This window comes from Limulus polyphemus, unplaced genomic scaffold, assembly GCF_000517525.1.
Source record: "Limulus polyphemus unplaced genomic scaffold, Limulus_polyphemus-2.1.2 Scaffold751, whole genome shotgun sequence".
Taxonomy (NCBI): domain Eukaryota; kingdom Metazoa; phylum Arthropoda; class Merostomata; order Xiphosura; family Limulidae; genus Limulus; species Limulus polyphemus.
The window spans coordinates 73,997-91,679 of record NW_013666361.1 but is presented as its reverse complement, the minus strand read 5'-3'; the positions used below and the strand labels follow the sequence as shown (position 1 = coordinate 91,679).

The 17,683-nt window shown below is 35.3% G+C and overlaps 1 protein-coding gene across 2 annotated transcripts in view; it reads left to right on the top strand.

The window, feature by feature from the left end:
• The window catches only part of LOC111085973 (transforming growth factor beta receptor type 3-like), a 132,560-nt gene that overhangs the window by 53,392 nt on the left and 61,485 nt on the right, over positions 1-17,683 (top strand). The window contains exon 1 of one of the 2 annotated variants that reach the window (XM_022387017.1): positions 3,584-3,645. The exons of the other annotated variant lie outside the window; for it this stretch is intronic. The gene's annotated coding sequence lies outside the window, so the exon portion shown is untranslated. Of the gene's footprint in view, positions 1-3,583; positions 3,646-17,683 lie in introns of those variants that run through there. 2 annotated transcript variants of the gene reach the window in all.

Below are 17,683 nucleotides of genomic sequence, written 5' to 3'. Positions count from 1 at the left end.
TATATATATATATATATATATATATATATTAGGTCGCCAAAAAAAAAATGTCGCGTTTTGTAACACTTTTATTAACCCCCCCCCCCCCAAAAAAAACCAAAATGAACAAAAAACGTACATCATGTATAATAGTTAAACGAACTGCCTAAACGTCATGTTGTGTAACCTATATAATGTGTAAAGTGTAGTGTACTCTAATCCCTTATAGTGATGGCACACGACGAAACACACATTCGGCATATAATGCTGTTTTAATACAAGAAGGGAATCAACGTCTCTGTAGCCACAAAGAATATCAAAGACGTTTATGAAAATGTTTTGAACGTTCGTAAGTGTCAATGATGGTTCAGCAAATTTCGTTTAGGTGACTTTAGTCTTAAAAACTGTGATGGCAGAGGCCAATATGTTGGAATTGATATTGATGCTCTGAAGACGCTTGTTGAGTCTCACCCAAAGCAACACACTCGTGAAATGGCCTTGAAATTGCATGTCTCTCATGAAACAATACGTAAACATTTAAGGAATATGGAAAACTCCATAAAGAAGGTATTTGGGTGCCTTACGAACTCTCTGATGATCATCGTTTCCAACGTGTGAACGTTGCTTCGTCCCTTCTGGCGCGTAATGCGCGTGAACCATTTTTGGACAGAATTGTCACCGGTCTATGCGAATATTAAACGCCAAAAACAATGGCTCAGTCCTAAACAAAACCACTTCCGACCCCAAAACCTGGACTCTATCCGCAGAAAGTGATACTTTGCATTTGGTGTGACATCAAAAGAGTAATTCATTTCGAACTCCCCAATCCACAGTGAACTGTCAATGCTGAGATCTATAGTCAGTAACTGGAACGTTTAAATCAAGCCCTTCCTCAGAAGCGCCTTCATTTGTCAATCGGAAAGGTGTTCTTCTTCTCCACGACAATGCACGTCCACATGTGGCACGTTTGACGCAACACAAGATTATGGAGTTGGGTTGGGAAATTCTCCCCCACCCACCATATTCTCCAGATATGGCACCATCAGATTGCCATCTTTTTCGTTTGCTGCAACACCATCATAATAGGAAAACGTATGAAATATATGAAACATAATAGGAAAAGCATCATCGATAAGAATGGAGACTATTTCATTTAATAAATATTTTGTTTGGATGTATAAGTTGTTCGGGTATTTTATCTAAAAAAAGTGACATTAATTTCTTGACGACCAAATAGCTAGCTATCTTTTGTGTTGTTCACTCATCCTTGCTCTAGAGTCATAGTGGATGAAGGCCACTTGGTTGATGAGTGGCGTGTGCAACCTGGATTTGTGTGCTATTATCGTATTTTTTTAGTACTAAAAGCCAGGTTTTCCTTTGTTTAGCTCACTTTGCTTTATTCAAAGTTTCAGCACGCTTAGAGATTTTGTTAGACTTTGAATATAAATTATATATATATATATATATCCCTTTCGTGAAATTAAGTTGTACAATTTTGGACACCTCCCTGTATACTCGTTTGTGGAACGTGTTAAATATTTGGGTTGGTGAAAGCTTCTCTTCGGCTAACATCATTTAGGGGGTTTCAAGAAGACAAAATGATATTAAAGTTGTTCGTTTTGTTTACTTTAAAAACAGGAAAGTACGTTGTTAGATCTTGAGGTAAGTTTGTTACTGAATCCAACTTTCACAACTTGTTTTTTGTTTCTGCAGTAAGCCAGGAGAGAGAATTCTCTTGAGAATATGACTTAATGAAACTATTTATTTATTTAAAATGTTCGAGTTTTAAAGCTTTTGTTTGAGTTGCTGGTTACTGCCATTTTTATTCTTTAAAGATACATTCTTTACCATATTTATAATTAAGCCAAAAATATCGCTGACAGCGAGGATATCTAATTTGTGATTCAACGCAATCTGATTATTACTGATTATTATTTTATGGTATATTAACTTATAATTAGTATGTTTTTTAATTGCTTCACCCACAACAATCCCAGAATGCTTGGTCTCACTTTTTGAGGCGTGTTCTTTAGATAACACTATTATCGAAATTCAAGGGGCACAATTTAGGGAGAAGATGTGTCATATAAAACCAGATTAGCTCTAGCTGTGAAGTTAAAGCAAGTGTAATTGCCTGGAAAATTGGGCGTCACTAAAGTATAGCAGCATTCTTTACGAGATATCAAAAAAAAAAGTAGAACAATATCTGGGTTCAGTAAATGTAGGGAAACGTTTTAACCAGTTCTGCGAGAGACGAAGAAAATGGAGAGATGGTGCATACATACAAACTGCGGAAAGAATGAACACAAGCTCAGGTCATTTCCTTGCGGCCTTTTTTTTTTATTACTCTGGGAAAATAGCTGTTAGACTTTTCCTTTTTTTTTATTCTGTTTGTGTCGTCTGTGTAAACTTGGATGTTGATTTCTATGGATTCTTTCCTCGAGTACTTTTTTACATAATTACGTTTATTCAGAGTGATCTAAGATGCATTGGTAAACAAAAAGTGCTTTAGTAGTTATAGGTATAGCTATGTACTAGCTTTTACCTTATTCATGGTTTTATGGGTAAAGTTATATAGTGCTTTTTACTTTATTAGCGGTTTTATTAATCCGTTGCTTACCTTGTCTTCAAACCTATTGGAAAATATGTTCCTAATCAATTTGAGTATTATTTGAGATTACTGTCTTATAATAATATATAAAATAAAATATTTTGCACTATGTATTATGAGTTGCTCATTATTCGTAAAAAAATATAAATGGGTCAAAATTTTAAGGAGAAAATGGTAAGATAATGGGTTAATGTTACGTGATTCTGTGAGTTGTGAAACATACAAATGTTCTAAAGAAATGAAGCAAAAGCATATTCATAAATGCAAAATTACTGATAACAAAATTTTCAAGTAACAGGAAAGAGAAAAGTGAAGTGTGAAAGCACTTATCAAGAAAGATTATTTAGTGGCAGCGCCCTCTCGTAGAATCCAGATTTATCTGATAATAGAGGTGCATGCTGCTAGAAGGATGCTTAACTGGTACAATCAGCGATAGCAGTTATAAAAATACAGCTATTTTAAAAAAAGTACAATAATTGGATACATGAAAACTCAGCCTATTGATATAATAATGATAATAGTCAGACAGCTCAGTTTCTAAGATACATACAGTTATTAAATGTGTTAGAATCCACTTGTCTTTAAAAACATAAAACAGTTCATTTCTTTAAAATAGGGACAGTTATTAAATGTGTAAGAATCTGATTGTCTTTAAAAAACATAAAACAGTTCATTTCTTTAAAATAGGGACAGTTATTAAATGTGTAAGAATCTCATTGTCTTTAAAAACATAAAACAGTTCATTTCTTTAAAATAGGGACAGTTATTAAATGTGTAAGAATCTGATTGTCTTTAAAAAACATAAAACAGTTCATTTCTTTAAAATAGGGACAGTTATTAAATGTGTAAGAATTTGATTGTCTTTAAAAAACATAAAACAATTCATTTCTTTAAAATAGGGACAGTTATTAAATGTGTAAGAATTTGATTGTCTGTAGTTTTAGAATCTAAGCATCTAACGTAATAACACTTTTGCTGTGATAAAAGTAGAGATTTGGGCAACAAGAAATTTGGAGAACCTGGTGTAACAAGAGGATAGTTACAAAAATAAAGAGGTATGGTTATAATATTTTTTAGTCTTTCTTAACATGAAAGAGTTAATTAAACGCAGAAAAAAACGCAGATTTCAAGATATACGTACATAAAGACTTCTTATTAGTCATGATTAAACTTTTCATATAAGCGTATACATAAATTTTAATATAAAAACTATAAAAAACTTCCAGAAGGACCAGTTTAAATGGGCATTTATTAACAGTTCTTTAGTTAAGAAAAAAACATGACCAATGGATGAGATTGAGTGAAGCAGAGAGGTCAGTGTTTATGGAACCTTTTGAGGTATTTTGAGTTTTGGATACCAGTTTTATTTGCTTTTTATCTTCTTCTTTTTTCCCGATTGAGTAAACTTAAAATTAGTGGGCTTATTTCACGGTATTTCTCGGTCGTGCTAAATTTCTATTTTAAGTGAATGAAGTCAGTATTGAATGATATTTGAAAAATGTTAATAATATAAAACAGTTCTATAATACTGTAATATAAAAACACTGTAAGGAACAACTGTATGTCTCCGGGGTTCGATTCAACATGGTGGACAGAGTGCATACAGCCCGTTTTGTAGCTCTGCAGACTGCACTAAGAAAATAACACCAACACTTACACAGCTAGGAAAACGTTGCGACAGTTTTATCGGACCCAGTACCAATCGAACGCAAATAAAAAGAACCAAATCAGATTAAAAATAAATAATAAAAGATAGTTTTCAAAGTATTTTGGATTCACAAAAGATTTTAGTTTAAATGTTTTTATAGTAATTTTTTTTTTTTTTTTTTGCTTATGACGGTGTGTGTGACTGTAATAAACTTTTACTGCCTACCACTTGGCAGTATCGGTACGGCCATACCAAATGTCTTTATTTTTTATCGCTTGTGTATAATGCAACATAACAAGACATTGGTAATAGAGATTGGTATACAGCTCTTCCTTAACTCAGAAACCACCGTGGTGTAGTCAAGAGTTCGTTGATTGTAATGGTGGCGTACTTTGAAAGCGGTATTCGCATACAAATATACCTCCTCTTTTGTCCGAACGTTTTCAGGCTCTCCAAAGAGAAGTGTAATTGAGCACTCAACGACAGCTGCGTGTACAGAAGCTAAATAGGCCTATATATATGTGTGTGTGTGTGTGTGTGTATGTGTTTTAATCTAAACTTAGTGGGCAAGATGTTCTTTTTTAAGGACGTAAACAAAACCAAAACACGTTTAATATACGCTATTCAGTCCAGAATAAATCACGTGGTTACGAAAATTGCACAATTGTTAATAAAAAAATTTTGCTTCTTTGATTAAAAGCATTTGCTAGCAAATCATTGCAACTTCTTGTTGAACATTATACATCAGCTTTATAAACTACGTTACACAACTGTCGTGATATAACTATATACATTCAACCCCTACAGGTGATAAAAGTAACGTAATATTGTTAGTAATCTTAGTTATTTCAGAAGTATTTTTCAGTGTTCTTTAAACATTTCTTATACTTCGAAAGTATAATACTTTTTCATACACTTAGATTGTCCACTGGCGATATAGGGACCTCCAACACTAAAATCCGGGGCTCGATTTCCCCGAGGTGAGCAGAGCTCAAATAGCCCATTGTATGGCTTTGAGCTAAATATATCACTCGCACACTTCAGATTATATAAAGTACTTTAGAAATGAAAGGACATTTTAATTGTATTCGTAAAGATTATTTGTAAAATTCCTTTATACGCTACTCACAAAAATTAAAGGATAATGAGGTTTTGATGTAATTATTATTATTTTTCAAATTTGAAGATAAACCACAGAGAGGCGTTCAGTATTGACGAAACTTGTTTATTACAAATGTTGCAGGTAAACAATAACCAAACAAGTTGAAAAATTCATTTGCAAATAAAATAGCTAAATTAAAAACAAAGCAAAACAATATTTGGCTTCAAACATATCAGAGAAAAAATAACTTATTAAGATGAACGAACTTATTAAAATGAGTGAGTCTTCAGTAACTGGTAGGTCCTCCTCTGCTGTTTATGACTTCTTTACACCTTTTCTCCATATTGCTGATGACATTGCGGCTGACTTGCTGGAAAGCACAGTTCACTGCTGGATGAGGGAAGCTCTGAGCACCTTGACAGTTATAGGGGCAGGTTGTCTGTCTGTAACTGCTCTCCATAGCAAGTCCCATACGTACTCAATCGGATTTAGGTCTGTTGACTTAGCAGGCTAATCTAGTATCTCTATTCATTCATCCTGAAAAAAAAAATGCTGCGTGACCCTGGCGGTGTGAGGACGGGTGTTGTCCCCGCTAATACACGATCTCATCTCCAAAAGCCCCAGCAAAGGAGCGAACAACGGGTAGCAGGGTCTCATCCGCGTAACGCCTAGCTGACAGGGATCCTCCATCTACCACATAGAGGTCTCTACGCCCTTGCTTTCAGATGCCACACCATACCATGATTGAGCGTCCCCCAAAGACGTCTTCAGACTCTCCCTCACACATGGATAATTTGAATATGCATAAAACCCGCTCTTATCTGTGAACAGCACAGGGGTTCATTGCTGAAGGGTCCATGCGACATGTTCCTGGGCTTTTCGGTGCCTTGGGCTCTATATCTGAACCCGCAAGCCTCATGAAACCTGTTCCTGACTATTGAGCTTGCTGAAGATCGTTTCTGAAGCCCCTTGTGCTGTTGGTTTTCTAATATATCGATCTTCCATGGCCAGGTGATTAGGATGCTCGACTCGCAATTTGAGGGTTGCAGGTTCAAATCCCCGTCCACCAAACATACTCGCCCTTTCAGCCGTGGGAGCGTTATAATGTTATGGTCAATCCCACTATTCGTTGGTAAAAGAGTAGCCTAAGATTTGGCGGTGGGTGGTGATGACTAGCTTCCTTCCCTCTGGTCATTCCCTGCTAAATTAGGTATGGCTAGCGCAGATAGCCCTCGTGTAGCTTTGTGCGAAATACAAAACAAGCAAACAAAATAGATCGTCTACTGCACCTGTAGCCCTTCTCTTGTATTCTTCTGTGATCTTATATCTGCTCCACAATCTACTGAATACAGGTTGTGACACCCCATGACCTGTGCCACTTCATTCTGGGTGTGGCCCTCCTGAAGCAATGTGAAGGTTCTGCAAACTTCACTTTCATTTAATTGGTTACTAACAGCGTGCACACTCTTTGCAAAAGTCAGTACCAGCAAAAACATACATAAACCTAGCGTTATCTTAACGAATTTTTTTAAGCAATGAAAACTAGCATTTTGCTAACACCAAGAAGCTGCACCAATGATTCCTTACGTAATAGGCCTTTATGAGAAATGACCAAATTCTCATGACCATGTAACTACTTCGCAGGGTGTGGATGGATCTCCATCAGAATTACTATGGAGGTTCATTAGGTCCATGTGGGATACATACAAATTTTTCAGTTTTGCATTTTGCGTTTTGCTATTTTGTATGGGTGTTATTGCGTTTTTTTGCCATTACTTCGCCCCCTGTAAATGGATCTTCACCAAATTTGGTGTGGAGATTCAGTGGTCCATGAGAAGATGCATACACATTTTTAGTTTTGCATTTTGCGGTTTTTATAGGCGTTTTTGCGTTTTCACCACTAATTCGCACCCTGTTAATGGATTTTCACCAAATTTGGAATGAAGGTTTGTTGGGTCTATGGGGATATATGTAGACATTTTCAGTTTTGCATTTTGCATCACTACTTCTCCCCGCTGTTGATAGATCTTCACCCTAATTTGGCATGAAAGTTTGTTGTGTCCATGCGGAGGTACATGAAAATGTGCGGTTTCACATTTTGTGTTTTGCATTTTTTATGGGCGTTTTTGAGTTTTTTACAATTACTCAAGCTAGTCTGTATTAAATTGATAATCTAAAAATACACAAACTGAAACAAAACTCATTATATTCTAATTTTTCTGATTATTGTATAATGAATGTGTTAGGTGTGAAAAAAGGCAGAAAGTTGAGGTATAGTTTGCCTTAGTTTTTAAACTTAATCTATTCGATGTTACACGTTTATTTCTGTAATAAGTTTTAAAATGTGTTATAGCATGAATGTACACTGATTGGTTTTGTGAGTATATGTTAAAAGTTGGACTAATGGGTGTAGTCACGTGACGTGCCTTCGGCGGTATTGGAAGTAAAGATCGTTAAAATGGTTAGAAAGTAAGCCGTATTATAAGGGAATCTAAAAAAAAGAGAGAATTATTTCACAAATTGGGTAACGTGTGAAAAATGTAGATACATGAGTTTGCGAGGTAGTGTTTGATTTATATGAAGTTATAAGAGTCCACTTGAAAGTTGGCCTCTTTGGAATTGCAATTGTTGTGAAATAGGGAAGGCTATTTTTTTTTTTAACTGGAAGAGTTGGAACTTAAGCAAGCTATTATTTTGGGATTAGGAACCTTTGTTTAAGCAAGTTTATTCGAACCTTCTTTTATAAGCCATCAAATTTTATCTCTTATCCAATTTGCGAAGTCATCTTTCCATTCCAAAATAACCCCCACTAGTGAAAACTCGCGACATAATATTGTTTTAAACACGTAAATGAGGAAAACAATGAACACGCTCACCAAAAGCTTTCATTTTGTCATCATACTTTAAAAAGAAAAAAAAATAACACACACACACACGAAAAACGTTGATAAATTGTAAGTAAACTCTACTAAGAGCTGACACACCAGCAGTTTGTACCTTATAGAAGTCCCCTCTGTATTTGTATATATAATCAAATATTAGAACAACATTTAACTAATAGTGCTGTTGCTTTCTACATAACTCTTATGTTTAGCTTATATAGCTCTTTTTATTATCAGGACAGAGCCTCGTATGACCTGTGGTCAGTTAGTGCGCTCGACTCACAATCCAATGCTTGTGGGATCGAAACCCGATACCGATCATTTTCACCTTTTAGCCGTGGTAGCGTTGTCAATCTAACTACTCCTTGGTAAAAGAGATTAGCCCAAAGGCTAGCAGTAGGTACTGCCAGCCGGTTTCCTTCCTCAGTTGCTTTGCCATAAACAACACAAATAAATACATATCAGGGCCGAGCGTGGCCTAGTGATTAGCGTGCTGGACCATAGATCTGCGGGTCCATCATTCGCGTTCTTTTACAGAAAATAATAACTATAAAATGCACTCCCTACTTTGTGGTCGTGGGTGTGTTATAAGGGTAACGGTCAAACCTCACCATTCCGCAGAGAAGAGTAGCCGAAGAGTTGTAGATGGCTTCTGTTGACTAGTTGCTTTGCTTCTAATCTCTAGGCTAAAAATTAGGGTTGACTAGCGCAGATAACTCTCGAATGGATTCACGCAAAAAACAAACAGTTATAACCAAACATGCTTCGAGGTCCACAAATTCTACGCTAAGACGAATCATTCAACGAATTATTCGGCCACTGCCATGTAATTTGTAAAGTATAGACTTCTCCTCTGTTCGTTGTTTTATGTAATTGCTTAGCTTTCCATCTTTGTTTGTATCATAAAACGATAAAAACCCTATAACCCCTTGTTTGTGTTAATGAATCTGTAAATATTGGTACATTTGTGGAATTATATTCCTTTTTCTTATTTAACGGGTAGTCCAGTTTTAGGATAAAACAGACTGAAAATTGTCTCAAGTACAATTTTAAAATAGAATAAGATAACCTCGGCAATCAATTATGAGCTACTGTTGCATTGATATTGTTTATATCTTAACGCGTTTTTATAAAGTAAAAAAAACAATGTTCGGCTATGGAAAATTGGTATATTTATAAATTTCTGTTGCAAATACCATTTGTGTGTGGTAAGAATGAAGATGTTTCACTTATTCCAGGGACCCTGTGCCTATTATTCACCATAACTATGTAAGTTGAAGCGTTCTTTAGTTTATTGAAAAATGACATCTTATAAACTTTTTTTTTCTTTACCTTTGTATAAATTTGTAAATGTATTTGGAATAACTTCTGGACTTTTACTGTGACGTTTTTGTACCAAATGGGTTGTATTTACAGTAAAGCTACACAATTGGCTATCTGCCTTCTCTTCATCTCGGAGAATCGAACCCTGGATTTTAGCGGTGTAGGTCTGTAAACTTAACTCTGACCCACCGAGATACGTACTAAATGTGTAAAATGTAGATTCTATCAAATTAGGCTTTAATCATACTGAACTATCGATGATGTCTGGAACCTACTGGCTTTTTAATCATATTTTTCTACAATGTCTATGCACCATGCTGCTTGTGGCTCAGTGACTCTAGTGGTTACAAGTTTTCTATCATACAGGTAACACTAAAAATAAATGAACATAATCAAATGACATCATTATTGAAATTAATCCTACTACTTATCTTATGGATTATTAAAAACCGCTTGGTATGGTGTATTTGTTTGTATATAAGCACAAAGCTACACAATGGGCTATCTATTCTCTGCCCACCACGGGTATCGAAACCCGGTTTCTAGCGTTATAAGTCCGCAAACACACCGCTGTGTCACGGCGAGGGGCACTAGTATGATACTTAGGACTTTGCAGGGATATAACAAGTGTTTGTTTATTTGTTTAGAATTTTCGCGTCAGACTATCTGGCACCTCTAGGGCTATTCTTGTCTGACCCAATAGTCAGAATGAATAACGCAATCTTTTTTTCTTTTTTGGGGGGTGGGGTACGACAAGGGGACACGAACCATGAGCTAAAAGAAATCACAATCTGGTTACCTCAGCCATTGGACCACGACGTGTTTTACAAATTTTTAACTTGTTTGTGTGACGCTTAATGTACCAAATTTGGAATGGTGAGCGTCATTATTGGAGGTGGTTATTTTATCGTGACATTAATGGTGCAGTTCATGAGGAGGTTGACACTTGGAAGGTATTTGTGCAATACACTACTATCCCTGGCCCCATAACCATATTTTATAGCTAACACTAGACAGTTGACGTATATACCGTAAAAAAAAAAAAAAGAAAAAGATACTTCTGTCGGTGATAACTGTAAAGAATCCGTTACTTGGATAGCTTTCACATTTTTATGTGCGTTGTTGCGTACTTTTATCACAGAAGGCTTAGTTGATTTCCAACTATAGCAGTGTATAAATAGTATAGGGCTGCTATTGTAGAAACTTATTGAAAAGTGCAAGCTACTGGAAATAATGAATTTCTTCAAAAATGAACAAACAGATTTTCGTCTTGACGAGTCTTTTTATGAAAGAGAAAACTATCAAAATATTAGGTAAACAACTTTTAAGGACGTCATATACGAGATCACCTAATCGAAATTTTAAGGTTTTTTTATTCACGTTTTCGCATTGCAGCAGTCCGATTTATTGTTAATTTATTTTTTAAAGGCCAAGTTTCCAAAACTTTTTTGGAGCTAAACTTAATCAACTGCTTGTTTTCGTTTGAAATGTGTGTTATGAAAGGATTTTAGAAATAAAATACTGAAAAAAAAATATCTGTACAGCCCTTCCGCGTTCTTCAAATTTTTCCGACGTACGAAAGATCAATCATTAAAAAATCAAGTAATAAACTATGCTAGACATGTAGAACAGCACATCAAATGTTAAATTATGCTAAACATACATAAAATTACACATCAATTGTTAAATTGTGCTAAACATATAGAGCGACACATCAAATGTTAAATTATGCTAAACATACATAAAATTACACATCAATTGTTAAACTATGCTAAACATATAGAGCGACACATCAAATGTTAAATTATGCTAAACATACATAAAATTACACATCAATTGTTAAATTGTGCTAAACATATAGAACGACACATCAAATGTTAAATTATGCTAAACATATAGAGCGACACATCAAATGTTAAATTATGCTAAACATACATAAAATTACACATCATTTGTTAAATTGTGCTAAACATATAGAACGACACATCAAATGTTAAATTATGCTAAGCATATAGAGCGACACATCAAATGTTCATTATGCTAAATATATCGAAACTGCATTTAAAAGTCACTTTTATGTTTCAGTATGGATATAAGCATAGGCATTATGGTTGGCTCTGTAATCCACAGATAGATAGACAGAATTATTCACTAAAAAGTACCAAATACGTGATTCGCCATCACAAACATTTATATAAAACCAAAGTGCAAAATGGAAAATTTATTTGCCCGACAAAATGTTTAAGAATTTGCTGGTTATATTTTATATTTTTCTGCATTTATATATGCTTTTCATTATTTTTGTGATCGCTAGGTGATTCGTCTATCAACTTAACTCCTTCAAGTCCACGCCCACCCTCATACACATACACAGCGGAAGGTTAAGGTATGTAATTGCTAAAGGTAAAAGTCACTCCCCCACTCCCAATAAAGTGTGATTAAAGTATTCTTTTCCGTAAAATCAGAACCTCTCTTTATGGAAGGTTGCCTAGGTAGTTCAATTGCACGTGACACGTGATTGTATATACTTTCAGTCGTCATGTTTTGTTGCTCCAACCTTAGTTTGCCCAATTAACATAGGATATTTGTATGCATATATCGTACTGTGTATATATATATATATATAACTTGGAAAAACAGTTTTCGCGTTTCGTAAAAGCAGTGTGAAAACAATGAAATTTTATCAGAAGTTCCATAATTATCGTTATTTCTGCAAGCATGCACCCGAATTCCATCATGAAGCAAAAGAGTTAAACCTTAGCACAAGAAATTATCTACAAAAATTGTAACTCACCCGAACCTAATCTAGCGTCTTAGCACAACAAATTCTCTACAAAAAATTTAGCTCAGCCGAATCTAATCTAGCGTCTTAGCACAACAAATTCTCTACGAAAACTGTAGCTCACCTGGACCTAATCTAGCGTTTTAGAACAACAAATTCTCTTCAAAAATGTTAACAATTGGAATTTGTATTTTGTTAAATTCCTCATGAATGACATCATTATAAGAAATAATATAGAACTTAATTTATGAGTCGACTTCGTATCGTAAACTTAGAATTCAGCTATAGGTTTGATGTATTGCGACATCATAAGAATATGTTGCTATGGTGTGAACGCCTTTTACTGGCGAAGTCTGATTATAATTAGTTATAAGACACTACATGTATTTTTAAACACTACATTCTTTATTTGGTCTCTTAGGGTTTTTGGAGAAGATAACGAGTGTATAATAGTATTTCAATATTATATGTGTGTTCGCCATATTCGTTGCTAACGATGCATTTCGCACAGTACCAGAACTAATCAGGCCAGTTTAGATACAACAAACACAGTAGTGGTCAGAACGCTATTTATATAAGTCAATTTTGTTTTAGAAATACAATTGTTATGGTGTGAATAGTTTTGCTAGCAAAGTGTGATTGTAATCTAACCTATATAAAAGCCAGCGTGTGTCACGTCACGCTTGATTTCTCGAAATAGGAGGAGTCATAAAAACCAAAATGCATTTATCCAGATAGAATAGTTCGATTACTGTCTGTCCATTACGATTTCGGTGACGGGGTGCGTGAAAGCTTATAAGTGTAGTGAGTGTTGGTATAATACGCCTAAAATAAAGACGTAGCGTGTGGATCACCTAGCCTAGAGCCAAGGGCATGAAATTTATCATGAAAGTAAAGATATCGATTCAATTTTAAACTTAAATCGTTTATGAATTAAACTATTTTCTGTTTTATCACCAAAGTTTTGAATAAAAAACAAACCTCTTTAATGAACGGAGACTCTAAATTAAGAAATCAACAAATATTTTTCCATAATAAAACTTTTCAACAGTAAATATTTTTCCAGTTTTGTTGTCTATACATTTGATTTTATACTTTCAATACATAGACTAATAATAATATTAGGTTATACTTTTGTTGCTGAGAGACATGACATAAAAGCCATTGTTGGAAAGTAGTGTTACTAAAACTCACTGGCTTTTCTATATATTAGAAGTTGTTAATCTAACTGATTTTTGCCAATAACTTATCTATGAATACGCTACGAATTTATTTCAAGAATTATCTGAATTTTGATTGGCGCATAAAAGAATTTACCGACGTTTGACTGCCTCGACTGCACTTTTCTGCCCCTTTGTTGGTCAAGCTATTTCGCAAAATTTTGTTATTCCAATTAGCTATGAAATGTGACGTTAGGACATATTATGGGGTGATGGTGGTAGTACTTTCCCATCATTTTTGAAGGGCTATACGCTAGTCAGTTATATTAGTTACAAGTCAATACTATTAAGCTGTTTAAAAAATACAAAAAGTAAAGTGAAAATAAATTTTTGAATAAAGTCGAAATATTTTTCCGTTTCATCACCACTTAAAGCATTAAGAAAAAGAAAATGGATGGTGATTTTAGGGAACACGACATTAAGTAATTTGGCTATTGCTATATGCTAAATTAAAATGACTTTTTTATGTAATTGGTCATGGCCAAGTGGTTAGTGTGTTGGTAATCTGAATCCCAGAATTTACGGCTCGCGTCACGTTTTCTGAGAAATGTGCATCACACTTTGTGGTCATGGATGCATTATAAGATTGATAATCAAATTCTACTATTCAGTCAGATAAGAGTAGTCTAAAAGTTGGCGGTGAGTGCTGTTGTTCGTTTGTTTGTTGTTGAATTTCACGCAGAGCTGCTCGAGGGATCTATGCTCTAACTATCCCCAATTTTGGTGTGACAGGCTAGAGGGAAAGTAGCCCCCCCACCCCCCCACACACTGCCGATTTGACCGTCACATTATAACGCTCCCACGTTTGAAAGAGCGAGAATTTACGGCAAAAGGTTTCGATTCCGCGACCGCAAATTTCGAATTTAGTGTTCTAACGATAAAAGCCCCCCAGTGGCACAGCGGCATGTCTGCGGACTTACAACGCTAGAAACCGGGTTTCGATACCCGTGGTGGGCAGTGCTCAGATAGCCTTTTGTGTAGCTTTGTGCTTAACTTCAAAAACAAAACAAACTAATGATAAAAGAATGCTGACCTTAGATTTTGGTCAATATTATCTTTAAATGATATTTCAATGTTTGAAATATTTTTAGCAAGCAACCTAGACATAAGTAGAATAATATTTTGATAATTTAATTGAATTTTTTTTTTAATCAACGTACTTTTGATAACATAATAAAGTGGAATTTACAACTTTACAATATAATGATACAGCTTAAACAAACAGACGAACCGACTAATTCGGAGTATCTTTTCACTTATGGGCTTTATCGTGTAATATCTAATGTTAAAAACAGCCATATACTCAAATAAAATGTCGATAACAATGTTGGCTGTTGTTTATTGATCTTGTCTCTTGTTGTATATTCTGTTGCTACAGTCAGTATAGCAAAACTGCTGTTGCGACTTGAGCGCAAAAGAATGTTTGTTTGTTGTTGGAGCGCAAAGCTACGTAATGGCCCCCCAGTGGCACAGCGGTATGTCTGCGGACTTACAACGCTAGAAACCGGGTTTCGATACCCGTGGTGGGCAGAGCACAGATGGCCCTTGTGTAGCTTTGTGCATAATTAAAAATAAACAAACAAGATAAGCTACGTAATGAGAATGAGAGAGATATCTGTGCTCTCCCCATCGCAGGGGTTAAAAACCCGATTTTTTGTGTTATAAGACCTCAAACTTACTGCTGAGGCGCCGGAGGGGGGGGGGAGAAGAATAATTCATAATACAAGTAACAGTAGGTAAAAAAAAATATGCAAAGGGTAGAAAATACATATCAAAAAATTACTAAAATAGAGGAAAGATCCAGCTATAGATCTTTACAGGAAGAAAAACCCCTCTAATAATTACAATTGCAATTTTTCGGCGATCAGTTACTGGGGTGAAGTAAGTAGTCAATAAAATAACAAATACAGAAAAAATGTTTGAGAGGAAAAACATGAATCAAAAAGTAAACACCTCACCAAAATTGAGGAAAGATTCAGCAAAGAAATATTTAGAGGAAGAGAATCCTCTCAAGTAATGTTTCGACCCTGATGATGATGATGATAAGCGGTCGTTGTCGAGCGGACGTCAACGATTTATTTCTACGGCAAACAATTTGTCGGCAATCAGTTGTCGCAACGATCGGATATCGCAGAGATTCAGATGCTGGCAGTCACTATATAGTTATGATACCATACTGTTTCTGTACGAAGTCAACTCTACTGGTGTTTCTGACATCGTTCTTGCGATATTGATGTACAAATATCGCAATGACAGCTGAAGTCCCAATCCACTGTAAGTTATCTTTACAAAAACGTAATTTAATGCGGGTCCCTTTAGAGAAATTCCGGGCTCTGGTCCCCCCCCCCTCCATACACACATCACACACGTTTCTTCTCCTGTAGGCATGTTTTCCGCTTTTCAATTTTTTCTTCAAATCTAATCCTACCACTTCGATGCACCTTTTTTATATCACCACTGTCACCACCACTAACCCTGTCTCCAATCCTTTTTACCATTACTAATCTTTCGTTATTTCTTTTTCCTCTTCTTTCTCCTGCTCTCTCTCTCTCTGATCCTGGGTTTGATGCTTTGGCACCAGGATTCCCCCCTCTGTCAGGCCCTATTTTAATAGGTAGTAATAGAAAGACCATTTTAGTTTTTTCGACGGTAAATTAACGGACTTACAACGCTACAATCCGGGGTTCGATATCCCCGAAGTGGATATAGCGCACACAGCCTTTTGTGTGGCTTTGCGCTAAAACAAACAAAAACTTTGTCTTCATTTAAGTCACAGCACAAACATTTGAATAGTGCTAGTGATCACTAACCCTAAGTGATGACAGCAGCTATTATAGGTTGTGATACTTGTCACTGGATTGACGAAGTTTTGTTTTAGTATACTAAGGATCCCTAATTTACATCATATATATATAAATAATATGATTGCGTTTGTCTGTTCGGAACTTTTCTCGGAAGTTTCTTGATCAAACGCTACGAATCTCATATTGTTATTTATGAAAGGCCTTTGTCCGAGGAATCTGGATTGCATATTGCCTTTTCAATTCAGAATTACCTTACCTGTTTTTTGCGTAGTCAAACTTTTCAATGCAAAGAGTGTGGTACACAATGGCACAATGGCGTTTTCATCACGTGACGACTTGCTTCGATTTCAACTTTAGTTGTTTTATTTGCAAAGTATTTCACACAAACAATACTTAACCTGCGTATAATTTCCTTAAAAAATTAACATTACACCAAATTCAATTTCTATTGGCTTTCTCGACTTATTTAGATCTAAAATACGTATACGCAGTTCGTTCAAAACTATATGCTTATCACTTTGTGTACACGCATTCAAACGTTTCTGCATATTCAGCATGATATAGATGTGGGACGTTGTGGGCTGCGGGCAGTGAAGGGTGATACAGATGTGGGACGTTGTGGGCTGCGGGCAGTGAAGAATGATATAGATGTGGGACGTTGTGGGCTGCAGGCAGTGAAGGGTGATATAGATGTGGGAGGTTTTGGGCTGTAGGCAGTGAAGGGTGATATAGATGTGGGCTTTACTTTACTTTGCAATAATTTAGTTTGGGTTGGTTTCATAGACTGCTATAAACAAGTTTTAGCTACTTTGTTTCTTTACAACGGGTTTTATTCTTCATCTTTATGAGTTTCTTTGTTTCAACTCGTAATAACGTGTCATACACTGAACACTCGTAACTGTTTCTTATTCAGTAAACTTTTATAAATACCATTATTTTACTGTATTGTTTACTTCTAGTTTTAGTAAAAAAAAAAGTTACATCTACGTGAGTATCTTTGTCTGATCACGTAAATTTGTTTCAATTAGATCAAAACTTATTGATTTAACGCATAATGCCTGTAAGAAAGCGTAGCTTAAATGGTGTGCATGAAAATGATAGAATAATGAAAATTCAAGCGAAGGGCATGAAAACTACAGCAAATATTTTACGGGTTGCGGCTAGTCTAAATCATTATCGTACAGTGTGTAGATATAGATATGTTATTGTTACGTATTAGAATTTCAAATGGTCTGAAACTGAGTTAACTGATAATTTAAATTTAGTAGTTAAATTGTACTTTGGATCTAATAGTTAAATATATGCCGATATATAGTCAGTTTATGATATTTG